Raw genomic sequence first — 14,015 nt, forward strand, 5'->3', positions numbered from 1 at the left:
GTTTAACTGTCCCTGTTAGGGGATTTTTGGTCTCTCGTGTCCCTGTTTGAAAACGCGCTGTTTAGCAGCAGAGACGAGCAGCTCCGGGATCCGCCGCCCCTATTGGCCGAGTCTGAATGAGAAGGCAGGTGCGGTCAGTCTGTAATTAGACTTCAATCCACGGCTGTTCAGCGGTTCAGACGCCGGAGTCGCTTCTCTTGAAATATCGAGTTTGCAAACAAAGAAAGTTTCGCAAATTTACCGTTTAGCTGCAGTGGGATCCTGGGCGACCTGCTTGTTCTGTATTTGTGTTGCCTTGAGGGAAACAAAGAGCAGTAAAACTGCAGGATTAAAACATCACCTGGTCACCTCGATGTTGTCAGAATCACCTCTCCCAGCAGCAGCCTTTCCAGTCTTTCCCCTGTGCCGTCTTCTCCAGGAGTCAGGAATGTCCGTGCTGGGATCAGCAAGGAAAGGAAGAGGCAGACTGTGTGCCTGCTCACGGAGAAGAGGAGCAGACTCTGGCTGGACAGGGAGGGAGGTAAGAGCGCCTGTGTCTGGGAGCTCAGGGTGACAGCAGTGCAAGAGGGAAGGTGAACATCCTGACAGGAGGACAGGAGCTGACAGAGAGGGGCAAGAGGGGCTGAGAGCCGGAGAAGATCCCAGCAGGGCAATAACAACACATTGACAATAATACAGAATCTACCCCTCTCTCCACTAGAGTATTGATTCAGTCAGCTCCCACTGAGTGAGAACACTGGCCACAGCAGAATTAAAGACCAACTGAAATCTAGAAATCTGTTCAAGACAGACGAGTTACAGACAGTCAGAGGATCAGAAACTGTAAAAGAACAGACAGCAGAAGCGTGATTAACAGAAACAAATATTTAATGAATTAAGAAAACATTAAAGAGAAATACAGGAAGCCCTCAGTTTAATAGAGTAACAGGAGGAAAAGATGTTTGTTTTTGCTGAATGTTCGTTAATTAAAGCATCATCTGTTTCATCCCCAAAACACTATTATCTGAAAAACTATACAAGTATATAAATTATATAGATGCTCTCTGGATCTTTTCACTTATTTTACAATTGAGATCAGTAGTCAAAGAAACGTATTCCTTTGTATTTTTTATTGTAACAGACAAGATCGTTATGTCATGTGTTGAAAATCTAGTGTATATGCCTGATCATCACAGGAGTACTGAGTGTCTTCAGCTCCTCCTCTGAGCTGGGATGTTGATCACATGTAGAAGAGTGAGGAGTGGGGTTAGTAGTGGGGTTAGGGAGTGGACATGCCATCAGCATCTGAACTCAGTCATTAAAACTCAAAGTCGAGCTGTGTCAGAGTACATTTCACACTCCAGTGAGTAAGAACGGTAGTACAGGACTGAACAGTGAAGTAGTGGAGTGAGCTCCACTGTTTCAGAAGCCCGAGCTCACACGCTGTTGCTCTTAGCCGCCACCAGGGGGCAGCCTGCAGCTACAGACGGCAGAGCCAGGTACACGGTCTGTATCCGCGGCTCTGCAGACAGCTGCTCCCACAGCCCGACAGCCCGCTCCTCTTGGTCAAGCCAGGGTACCAGTGAGTTGCCCAAGAGAGCTGACCCGGGCTGTGAAAGCAGCGCCCCGTCTGTCTGACGCCGTTCCCCGGTTCTTACCCGACATGTTGTCGATACCAGAGCGGCAGGCAGTAAAACTCTCCCCTCACTGTCACTGGGGCCGCGAGTCCTGGCCGAGCTCCGGAGTGAGAGAGCGGGAGAGAAACGAGACGCAGAGAAAACACTGAAACTTACCTCTCGACTCGTACATGGTCCCGCCAGACTGACTGAACATGTGATTTAGACCACAAAACTGAAAAAAGAGTGATGTTTGTTAGTCTCGAATTACAAGTACATTTCAAGAGCAGTGGCAAGCAGCACGTTATATGAACGAAAATTCACAGGATTCTGCAGACAACAGAAGCACAGCCCGGAGAAAATAATAAGAAACAGTAGAAAATTATTGTATCGAGTATTTTTGTATCGAGCGATTTTGTGTTGTTTGTGTTTGATTAGCGGCGGTAACTCCTCATTTGCATTTGAGCTGATTTGCATTTGTCTTCTTAATATGAACTAGAAAATTAGTTTTGGGCTAGAATTGTTTTTTTAATTTTTAAGGTTTTTATTGTTTGTATTGCATTAAAACGCTCAATTTGCTTTAGTGTGGAAAAAGTGACTTTCTGATATTTTTGTAAGATATTTATTATTTATATTTGCATCACATTTGCGTTTATTAAGTATTATTATTTAGTAAGTTCTGTTTTAATCATTTCTGTTTTTCTTTTTCTTTTTTCAACTGGAAAGAAAGGGTTTTCATTCGAATGCTTTTGGATTTCTAAAATGTATGTTTACACTTGTACTGAACACAAATACAATTTAAATTCATTTTACTTCTGGCTGTTTTTCGGAGAATGTATTTTTAAAAACTTTGTTGCTGTCTTTCAGATTGTGTTACCTAAAAAATGTAAGTATCTTAGGGAAATTGAAACAAAAAGAGTTGCTGTCTAAATTTTTAATTACTAATTAACATGTCAAATTATTCTAATTCATTATAATGAATAATTAAAGTTTATTAGTATTAAACAAATCTCACCCGGGGCCGGTCTTGTAGATGGGCTTTTGCGATTGGGTTAAACCTCATGTCAATTATTTAGAAGTGTGTCATTTGGGAGTGTGGTAATTTGATTGACAGGTCCTTCAACCAATCAGAATAGAGAAAATGTTCCTCCTCCTCCTCCTCCTCCTCCTCCTCCTCCCATAACTGAAGTGGTGCTTCAAAACTGACCAATCACATGAGAGCAAAAATCTTGGAGGTGGGCTCTCATCCAGACATTTTGATTGGCTGGTGTGATGTCATCATTTGGCAACACCCTCTCATGAATAATGCGACACTTCCCTACTCAATTGCCACGCCCCTCGTGAATATTCATTGTCGACGGTGCTCAGTCACCATTTTGGTTGGTTTTATGTTTGTCTTAGAAATAATGTTATGAAGAAAAGAAGAAGAAAGTAAGACAGAAGTCAAAATTCTTTATTAAGTTTTGCAAGCATACAAATCAAAGACAGTTGGCAACAATGAAACAAAACACAGTGAGTTACAGAATCACAAGTAACGGCGTCCGGGATGACGAGTTCCTGTCCAGCGCCAGCAGTCTGGTCAGTGCCGGATGGGTCCTGTGCGGGCGGCAGGGACAGCAGCCAGGGGAGACCTGAAACACAAGACAAGCAGGTAAGAGCTCGGAGTTCAGCCCTGAGCAGCAGCGACAGTCATCAGACAGGAGTGAGGAGCTGCGCTGGCGGAGGGGCTCAGGGAATCACTCGGCAGTACAGCGCAACACGGGCTCGTCCCACTGTCGGGAGGATGAATTTGGAATAAAAAGGGCTCAAGACCTCCAGACCGTGTCCTTACTGTCACGAGAAATGCTCTCCCGCTTTAATTCGATTCAGATTTAGGAACCATCTGAGTTTTATTAATTTCAACGTTCAATCACTACACAGGCGTCAGGAAGTTGACCAAGACGCGGTTTGTTCACATCGCGCTGCAGCGCCGACAGAGACGCGGTCTGTTTGTCCGAGCTGGGTTGTGCTTTTTAAACTCTCGCACCCACATGTTGCTTTTAAATTTTAATTCGTTCTAGGTTCGTCTTGGCTTTTTAAAAAGAACCTACCGCTCTAAGGAATGTGTATGAGCCGGGGTCATGCAGAGCGAGGTGTGCTGTACAGTACTGCCATCACATCTGTCCCGGGACAGTGCGGGATACTGAGCACTAGATCACTGAAGGGGCTCTAGCCTGTTGTACAGTTAAAACCCGAGTGCAGAGCACTCCACTGAACAGGGTGTTACTACTCATCAAGTGCTTCCCATAACGAGATCTAGTTCTCAGTTTGCCCCTGAGCACAGGTCCCTCAGTTCCACAGCAAATCATGTCAACCCCCTGCACTGTTAAATACAGCAAGACTCGTCCTAGATCTGCACCCAGTACCCCAGCAATGAGCCACAACTTTACAGTCAAGCACTGTTTATTCATGAACAGGAGATGATGAATAACAAACAGAATATACATACATTTTATTTTTGGAATTGCATACATTTGATCATATTCAAGCACAGCCAGTTCAATGCTGTAATATCAAGTGACAGTAAAGACTGGGAAACATCTGGGTGAAGCTGCCTTTGAGCCAGTAACTGCCTGCAGTCTGGACACAGTCAGCTCAATATTCTTAGCAGCTCAAGTTGTCTATTCTTGTGTTTGCTCTTGTAAAATGCTGCTCTGGAGGATTTAAATGTGGAGACTGGCCTGGCCAGTACAAGACTGTCCACTGTTTCCTCCTGCTGACCTCCTGACGGTGCTGGACTTGTCAGCTACACCTCTCTGTCTTCTGCAGGAACAGCTCAAAGTTCAGTGCTCTGGTTTTAAATCTTAAATGATTGAGAATATCAGTATTGATACAGAAACAAGTATATAAGATGGAGTTCTAGACACCTACAGAATATGCTTGATGAATTGTACAGGTCAGACTTCCACATTAATGCAGATCACTTCCGTGCTGCAGCTGTAGTGAAGGAGTGTCAGTGTGATGTCAGGGTGTGGGGGTCTAAGCCAACCCTATCAATCAGATTCTCCTCAATTTGGAAATCTGAATCGCAGACCTCTGAGTGTGGATGAACACCAGGAGGCAGCAGGAATAGTGGTGAATTAATCATCATCATGTCATATGCTCTGACATATTGGGACACATTCACATTACATGCATTTCATAGCATAAACCAGTAAATGAGCTCACTGTACTCAGTATCATCAATGAAGATGAGGTATCGCCTGTTCTTGAGATGCTTTTACTTTGTATCATGCTAAAGCAGTGACTTTGAGTTGGATTGAGATCTACAGACACACTTGACCAGTTTCTGTTTTCTCTTGATGAGCTCTTTGGTTGCACTGACTGGATGCTTTGGGTCATTGTCATGCTGCATGGTGCAGCACTGTCCAATAAGTATGGAAGCCTTTTCTGCTGCATCAGAGCCCCTGTTTCTGTGAACTTCAGAAATCACTCTGCTGCTGCCATCATTAGCTACATCCTCAATGAAGATGAGTGACTCAGTCTGAGACATTCCTGCATCCCCAGGCCATGACATTACCTCCACCAGGCTTCAGCATGTGCTCAGAGGACAGAGATGACAGGTTCAAGTGTGGAGAAAGAAAGGAGCTGCAGATGCTCCAGAGAACAGCACCTCCTGTGAGGGTCATGGCCTGGCCTGGGGAGATCATGAGGAGACTCCTTCACCTGTCTGTCTCCATCAGCACTAGTGTACTGGGTCACTGAAGCTCAAACCTGAAGGCTGTGGACTCAGAGCTGAGAGCTCCAGCAACACCTCAATGTCCTCTGCGCTCAGATGGAGATCACATGTACAGGAGTAGGATTAGAGGTGGTGTAAGTTAGGGACCATACATGTCATCTACATCTCAGATCAGAGGACACACATCAAATATTCAGGTGCTGTAGCTTTGAGTCAGTTTATAATGCAACCAAGGAGGTCATCAGGAGAATAACTGTTGAAACACCTTAACTTGTTGGGTCTAATGCCTAGATTTCAACCCTATTGACAGAAGGAAAAACAATTGAAGTATGATCACCTGAAGACTAAATAAGAACTTGGTGGCAACAGCAAAGCATCTCAGATGATTACAGAGGGCAGTGAGCTCAATGGGTCTCAGACCTCATGCAGTTACTGGATATACAAGCACATCCTCTTCCACACTCTGAAATGTATTTAAAGTGAATGTGTCCCAGTAATGTCAAAATAGAAAGTAGAACATTTTTTATTGTAATATGATCAACTGAATGCAGAGAATTACCGCAGAATAAAACCAGGATAATATTTCCGTTCTGATCACATGAACAAATTGCTTGACTGTAAAGTTGACTCATTGCAGTACTGATGGAGGACACTGTACCTTTCCAATGAAAACCTGCATTTTCAAGTGTCCCACAGTATCAGTACACCTTGACAGGAGGGGCTGACTGACAGGGCCAGTGACATGAATTAATGTGCTTTGTTCATGTTCTGGGCTGTTAGAATTCTTCCACTGGACCATGAAAAAGATCTGAGTGTTTTTGGGTGGGAGTGCAGCTGAGGCTGTTGGTGAAAGGAGATTATTCAGCTGTAGGAAAAACCTGCCTGTTTTAATGTGCTCAGAGTGGAGAGGAGTGTCAGTGTGGAGCTGCAGAGGAACAAGTAGGAGAGAATTCCACACTGAGAAGAACATTAATTCTGGCGCTGGAGTTTTCATGTGTGAGACAACAGCTACAATTGTCCTTAACACCGTCACCGTAGAGTCCTGATATCTGAATCATGTTCACATACTAACTGCAGGATTCAGACTCACTCCACATCATCAGAAAACATGTCCTTCCCCTGCGACAGTCAAGTTCACCCCAACACAAGCGCAGGAGAGCTGCTGTGTGGTTTGGTTGCTGTCAGAAAGCAGGCGAGGGGCAGGAACCATTAACATTCATCACAGGAGAGTGTATAAACCAGAGAAATTAAACTGGTTTAGTAATGAGTGTTGAGAATGAGGTTTATTAACTGTTCGGGCTTGACGTGGTGAGGTAATGGGTTGAGCACAGGTGTAGAAGTGATTGCTTCCAGCCTCAGAGCCTCTTCAGACTCCTGTTCTGTCTCAAGGTGTCCTGTTTCTCTGCAGCCTGATGGCCTCCCGACACACAGACACCACTGCACAGCCAGAACCAGTTTCCTGTTTCCTTTCCAGTGTGGAGTCGACACCTGCTTGTTCCTTATTTGTGTTCCCTGTGAGCAGTGTTGCCTTGAGGTGAATAAAGAGCATGAGTGGGCAGTGTAGTGTCAGTGTGGGAGCCCGTCCTGTCTCAGGGTATTGCAGTGTGAAGGTGGGACCTTGATACTGGAATCAGAGCTACTTGCAGCCTCTCCAGTCCACTGCATTACAGTGTAGCTGCACCCAGTGCTGTTGAATTGATAATTAGCAGGATCAGCAGTAATTAAGCAGCTGGTTGAGTCAGATTACTGCAGTGGAGTGCACTGGAAGGGCTGCAAGCTGAGTAGCTCAGACTAAAACCTGTTCGTAACCTCAGATGAGATTTAATTTTTTGTTTAACTGTCCCTGTTAGGGGATTTTTGGTCTCTCGTGTCCCTGTTTGAAAACTCGCTGTTTAGCAGCAGAGACGAGCAGCTCCGGGATCCGCCGCCCCTATTGGCCGAGTCTGAATGAGAAGGCAGGTGCGGTCAGTCTGCAATTAGACTTCAATCCGCGGCTGTTCAGCGGTTCCGACGCCCGAGTCGCTTCTCTGCCTTTAAATAGCGAGTTTGCAAACAAAGAAAGTTTCGCAAATTTACCGTTTAGCTGGAGCGGGATCCTGGGCGACGGCTGTCGGCTTTTCTCGGTCCGAGTGGAAAATGTTGTAAAATGGGGCTTGAAAAGTAATGAATTTCGAAACTTACTTTTGTTGGAGCTGCCGGACGGGCTGTAGGACTTGTGGCTTCGACTCTGCGGAGAAACATGGTATTAAAATCGTGCTTCAGCTTCTTTAAACTGCTTGTTGTATGTTGTGTTTTTACCTGCTTTTTCTTGTTTGCATTTCCACGCTTCTGCAGGATCCTGGCGCGGCTCCGGGCTTTAAACGGCGGCTGTCGGGTCCTTCTCGGCGTGGAGACCTGAGCGCAGACCCACCCGTGTACCGAGTGACCGGAGCTCCGCGGCGGATTCACAGGCGAGTCCGAGTCTCTTCTTCCTAGAGGCCGAGAGAGACCCGGTCAGGAAAGCGCAGCTTCAAGACCCGTTTAGGACTGAAACCCACTTTCACAGGGGCTTCGTCTCTCTTACCGGTATCGACTCACTGTGCAGCTGCAGGTCCGGCTGGGTTTTCTTTCTCCGGAGCCGGTTTGCATGAAGACGCGCCGACCGCTCCGTTTACCTTGAACTGGGGAAACTGGTAACTCGAGTTACCGGTAACTGACCGCAGGAAACTGGAGCCCAGCCGTGTGAGACCCGGTGTGAAAACCGAAACCCCCGGTGTGAGGAGAGAGAGAGACCGCTTACCTTGCTCTCGAAACGCCGGCTGTCCTGCAGTAAAGGTTAAAGCGAGAGAGTTAAAACATTTAAAATGCATTTCTTGTAGAAAACGTTACTGCTTTTGTCAAAACCTGTAAGAAATTTTGGTACCAGCCGCCTCTCTCCCAGCCAGCGAGCCGCCGGAGTCCCCCCACCTCCCCTGACCCCAGCCTGCACGGGCCTGGAGCACAGACCCGCCCCTATTTATAACGTGAACCCCTGATGAGCGCGAAAAGGACAACAGAGGTAGCAAAATAAGAGACACCGGGGACCGAGATGGAAATGTGTGGATATCTGCTTAATAACACTGCTGTATAGTGTCATTGTTTTATGCTTTCTACCCTTATTTGCTGTAATAAACTGCTGTGAGTGTTAATTGGTTAATTGATTATTCTGGGGTGTGGGAGGGTGGGGTACAGGGGTGTAGAGAGTCGTGAATCGGGTCCCCCTGTGAGCAGCCACACCAAGCGGCTCGCAGCGCTACAGCCTCCGGGCACCAGGCTGTCGTGGTCGGGAGTCGGGAGCCGCTGGTCTGCGGCCTAGACTGCAGCCTCATCCCCGGCCTCGATTAGAGCCCCGCCGCCCGAGGACACTCGCAGCCCGGTAGGTGAAGGATGACGCTCCGCGCTGCAGAGGGAACGCGTCCCGTCACCATGGTGACTGAGACAGGGGGTGTGGCTGTGCGTAAGGGCGGGGTTCAGTGTTAATAGTGTCCAATCAGCGTGTGGAAGAGGTGGGTGTAAGAGCAGCCAATCGGAGAAGCGCAAGTTCAGCTGGGGAGATAAATCTCAGCAGAGCCAGGCGGGTCTCGAACCCGGGGCTCCGGGGTGGAGATGTGTAGGAGTCGGGGTTCAGCTGAGTGAGCTATACTTCCTGCCAAATCTGGAGTAACTCCGCGGTCATACTTATCCCTCCTTTTCTTGCAATTCTAAAAGTAGTTTCTCATCTACTGTGTTTCAGGTTTTACAAAAGCTTTTCCTTGCGGGCTTGAACCCAGGTCTGCATTGACAGCACACTAGTCTGGGGATTTGTACCCGGACTCTCACCACCCACAGACCAGCACGCTACATGATGAGCCACAGCACCACACAGAAATTTCAGCACCGCCAAATATAAAAGCTTTAAAACTGCGATTCGCCCCCCAGCCGAGAGCAGGAGCCCCTTCTGTAATAAAGACAGAGCAGAAGCACAGCTGGACTGCAGGAGCCACTGCACAACTGCAGCTCAGATGAAGTGAATTGATGATGTTTGTGAAGAGCCAGCAGCCATATCACCCTGCAACTCACAACTGGCAACCCACTGAAGCTAAGCAGGTGTGAGCCTGGTCAGTACCTGGATGGGAGACCTCCTGGGAAAAACTAAGGTTGCTGCTGGAAGAGGTGTTAGTGGGGCCAGCAGGGGGCGCTCACCCTGTGGTCCATGTGGGTCCTAATGCCCCAGTATAGTGATGGGGACACTATACTGTAAACAGGCGCTGTCCTTCGGATGAGACGTAAAACCGAGGTCCTGACTCTCTGTGGTCATTAAAAATCCCAGGGCGCTTCTCGAAAAAGAGTAGGGGTGTAACCCCGGCGTCCTGGCCAAATTTCCAATTGGCCCTTACCAATCATGGCCTCCTAATAATCCCCCTCTATGAATTGGCTACATCACTCTGCTCTCCTCCCCACTGATAGCTGATGTGTGGTGAGCGTTCTGGCGCACTATGGCTGCCGTCGCATCATCCAGGTGGATGCTACACATTGGTGGTGGTGGAGGGGAGTCCCCATTACCTGTAAAGCGCTTTGAGTGGAGTGTCCAGAAAAGCGCTATATAAGTGTAAGCAATTATTATTATTATTAATTAAGATGGAGGAGAGTTGGAGCTGCGCTGAATCCTGCAGTGATCTGGAGCTGCTGTGATCCTGCACAGTGTTCAGAGGGGCTGTCAGTCCTGCCTGTTGCACAGGACTCTGCTTCACTGTGAAAGGTGTTGCAGTGAGACAGTGTGACTCCATCTGTGTGTATTGAGCAGCTCTGAGTTTGACAGTATGATGGAATTAGACTTGAATTATACATGTGGACAATCAGGCTTCACCTTTCCACTGTTCTCCATGAGAATCTCACCCCTCACAAGCCACAGAGCTCATGTCAGAAGTTCCCCCGAAACTCTTCGATCTAATGACTAGCAGAGAGCTCTCTCATCACCACGAAGACCACAGTTTCCTTCACAGACACAGGAAATAAAACCCAAGAGCATGGAAGAGGTGTTCACAACCTGGTGTTTATTTAAAGAACAAAAATAAGAGAAAACAAGTGACTAAAAGTTTGTTCAGCAGTGTTTTATTATGTTAAAACAGTACATCAGTGTAGTGAATTATCAGAATGAATGAGTGAAGGAACAGTCAGCTGATATCGGTGTCCATTCCTGAGGCTGGTACAGATTCTCCCAGCTCTTCACCTGCTGCTGATATGAAAACACCTGGATCATCTGCAGACACACTGACCCCTCCAGGACCAGGACTGGACAGCCCTGCTGCAGACACACTGACCCCTCTAGGACCAGGACTGGACAGCCCTGCTGCAGGCACACACTGACCCTCCAGGACCAGGACTGGACAGCCCTGCAGACACACACTGACCCCTCCAGGACCAGGACTGGACAGCCCTGCTGCAGACACACTGACCCCTCTAGGACCAGGACTGGACAGCCCTGCTGCAGGCACACACTGACCCTCCAGGACCAGGACTGGACAGCCCTGCAGACACACACTGACCCCTCCAGGACCAGGACTGGACAGCCCTGCTGCAGACACACTGACCCCTCCAGGACCAGGACTGGACAGCCCTGCTGCAGATACACTGACACTGAATAAATATACAAAGTAAAATCTTCCCTCAGTTCTCACAGCTTCTGTTAAAGAGGAGCTCTTGTCCTGCCTACCTCCTTCCTCAAGGCTGTGGAGTGGACAGTGGACTGTCCAGCTAGTCCTCATGATCCTCACAGCTCAGGGACTCAGCCTTTGGAAAGGTCTGAGCTTCAGTCTTGTTTCTCCAGTAACAGTTAGAAGACGCGCTCTGACACACGAGGGTCTCGACATCATCGACTTCATCATCATCATCATCATCATCTGTACAAAGGTTCACAGCTCGGGGTAAAAGCTGGAGGTCTGTGGTCTCTCTTACACTCACTCTCACTCTACAATTTTCTGAATTCTGTTCAGTTTCTGTTTTGTAATTGATCCTGTATTGATTATTGTGACTAAACCCCTCTGTACATCTGTCAAACACCCTACGTCTCATCCCGTCATGGTTAGAAGGAGCAGTTGTTGGTCTTATGCTCTTTAGTGAAAGCCTTTTGGTGTTATTGTTATGTGTGTTTCTCTTGTTTAAGCTTGTAAATGTCTCTTTTATTGTCCTTTTGGTTTCACAGGTTTGTCTTTTTCCAGAGCCAGGATCCACCCTGTGTGGTGGTGCAGTGGGACAGTGCCTCTAGTGGTCATGTGCAATACTGCAGCCTGGAGCCCTGTGACTGGACAGCTGACCCACAGGGGCTCAGGAGAGGGAGTCGGGCCTGAAGCAGAGAGCCAGCAGTGTGCTGGAGCCCAGCCTGTCTGAGAGGGAGGAGACAGGAGCCCTGCAGGTGAGTGTGGGGCTGTGGCCCAGTCACCCTGCTGCTGGTGGGACTGGTGTGGGGGTCTCTCTGGACCAGGAGCCCAGCTGGTGTGGCAGCTCCTGGTGCTCTGGACAGGACTGGCTCCAGCCTGCAGGACCCTGAGCTCAGGGCTGTGGAGGGGCTGGCCTGTCCCAGGTCAGGGTCAGCAGGGGGAGAGAAATGAGTCTGCTGGGAGCCCAGGGTCTCCAGTGCAGTGGGGAGCTCAGAGCCCAGTGTCTAGAAGCGGTGTGGGAGTATCTCTGTCCCAGAGAGGAGGGTGGACAGTGGTGCCCCAGAGGCCCAGTGTGGTCCTGCCCAGCACCCCTGGAGAAGGAGAGGAAGGACTGTCTGCAGAGGCCAGAGCTGCCAGCCCAGCAGAGGGCGTCCCAGAGGCTTCTCCTGGCCAAGCAGAGGGGGCTCAGCCTCCCCAGGGAAGAGCCGCTGGCTGGGTCTCTAGAGGGAGGAGGAGCTGTTGACCTCCCTGCTGCTTCTCCACTCGTCCCCAGGGCAGCTGTCCTGGCTGGAGCTGTTTTATGACAACACCTGCTACTTCAGTGCAGACAGAACTCCTACAGTTGGCAGGTTAAGTACAGAATTGTCAACTGAAATGTTCTGTTAATCAATATGGTGAATGAATGTAGTTCAGCACTGTATGGCAGCGGCTGCCTACAGCCCTCAGATCCCTTTTCTTGAAGCCCTCAGGTCTGGCAGTAGGAGTGTCTGAGCTCTGGATCAGAAGGAGAGCAGCGCTGAGAGAGCTGTGGCCTCCATCCCTCTGCCAGTGGGGAGAGGAGCTGGTCCTCCCTTCTCCCAGCTGGAGCCCCTGGAGAGCTGAACCTCCTGCAGGACCTGAGCAGAAGAGTCCAGCTCCTGTCCTCCCTGAGCCCCTGGGAGAGGAGGGACAGCAGGGCTGAAGTTGGAGGAGGGTCCACTCCCTCACACAGGGGTCCGGTGTGCTACTGCCTCTAGAAATCACTGTTCTTGCAGAAACACTTGATACTCCACCTACAGCATCATCTTGCACTGAAATAATAATGCAGGCCGAGCGACTGCTCTGAAATAAACACAGCCGCTGACTAGTTTTGAATTGTTTTGTCCTACAAACGCTCAGCACCTGGCGGCAAAGGAATTAGGAGGCTCGTGGCTCAGAGACAAACGAGCAGAGAATCGCAGCAACAGAGTCTTCTTTCCCTTTTCTGTCTGGGGTTTTAGCTACTTCAGCAGCAATGGCAGGAAACAGAAACAGTTCAGGTGTGTAGCTGCGTCAGCAGCCGTAGTCTGCAAAGGAACAAGTACGCTTATTCCAGGTGGAGAAGAGAGAAAACATAATGTTTCAATTATTCTCTTTTCAGCCCGGAACAAACCCATTACCCGTTTCTTTGCATGCTGACACAGCTCCCCACTTGAACACAATCCTATTTATTTTTGTCCGATGTCCTGTTTATCCCAGCACAGAGGGGAGGTCACATAGGGAGGGAAACAGCATTCCCGTAAAAAATGCAGCGAGCAGCTAACATCCCACAGGAGAAGACGGATCCATCTCCTTTCACGGGATGAAATCGGGTCTCAAGGGGGTCCTAAAATTCAAGCCGGGCTGGCACCCACCTGCTCGCCCTCTCCCCCTGTAACCTGCCCGCAAGCTGCTCTTTGCCTGTTCAGAAATCTCCCTCCCACCACGGACCCGCTGTTGGGGGCTCTTGAGTAAAACCATTTTCGGGTGGTGTGTTTTCTGACGGGCAGCTCAGAAAATATAGTTCTGATCCTTTTCTTGAAAGTAACACAGCACTCCACACCGATATCCCTCGATTCTACATGATGGGCTTGGAGCCAGATGGCTCTTGTGTTTGGCTGTAGGAAGCCTTTCCACACCTGAGCTAATAAAGGTTTTGATTTAGGGGTTTTACTGCCACCTTCAGCAGACATCAGAGGAAGGTGTCCCTGTATGTGGACGCTGTGGCCTGTCCACTATCTTGAGCGCAGTTACAGTCCGCAGGGGGGGGACCAGGCAGATCTTCAGCCGATGAGTGCGCCCAGGTGGACAGCAGGACACTGTCACGCCCTCTGCAGCCAGAGGGCGCTCCTTCTCTGTCCTGTCCCTAGTTTCCGGTCTCCTGTCCTTCCTGTCCCTCTCTTTCCCTTGGGCTATATATTTCGGGGTCTTGCACTCTGTCCTGGCTCAGCATTGACGTTCGGATGTCCTGAGACCCGCCTAGCACCAGATCGCCCCACGTCCGCTCCCTGAGGGCATAGGTTTCTATACGGCATTCCTGAACTCTTTGCA

The 14,015-nt window shown here is 48.9% G+C and overlaps 1 long non-coding RNA gene across 1 annotated transcript; it reads left to right on the forward strand.

Annotated features, from left to right (window-relative positions):
• The first annotated feature begins 211 nt into the window (after positions 1-211).
• Positions 212-12,815, forward strand: LOC138224822 (uncharacterized). Its single transcript, XR_011183275.1, has 3 exons — positions 212-520; positions 11,529-11,722; positions 12,430-12,815. It is a non-coding gene; the product is annotated as an uncharacterized lncRNA (long non-coding RNA).
• The last annotated feature ends 1,200 nt before the right edge of the window (positions 12,816-14,015 follow it).

Source organism: Lepisosteus oculatus, chromosome 23 (genome assembly GCF_040954835.1).
Source record: "Lepisosteus oculatus isolate fLepOcu1 chromosome 23, fLepOcu1.hap2, whole genome shotgun sequence".
NCBI classification, from domain to species: domain Eukaryota; kingdom Metazoa; phylum Chordata; class Actinopteri; order Semionotiformes; family Lepisosteidae; genus Lepisosteus; species Lepisosteus oculatus.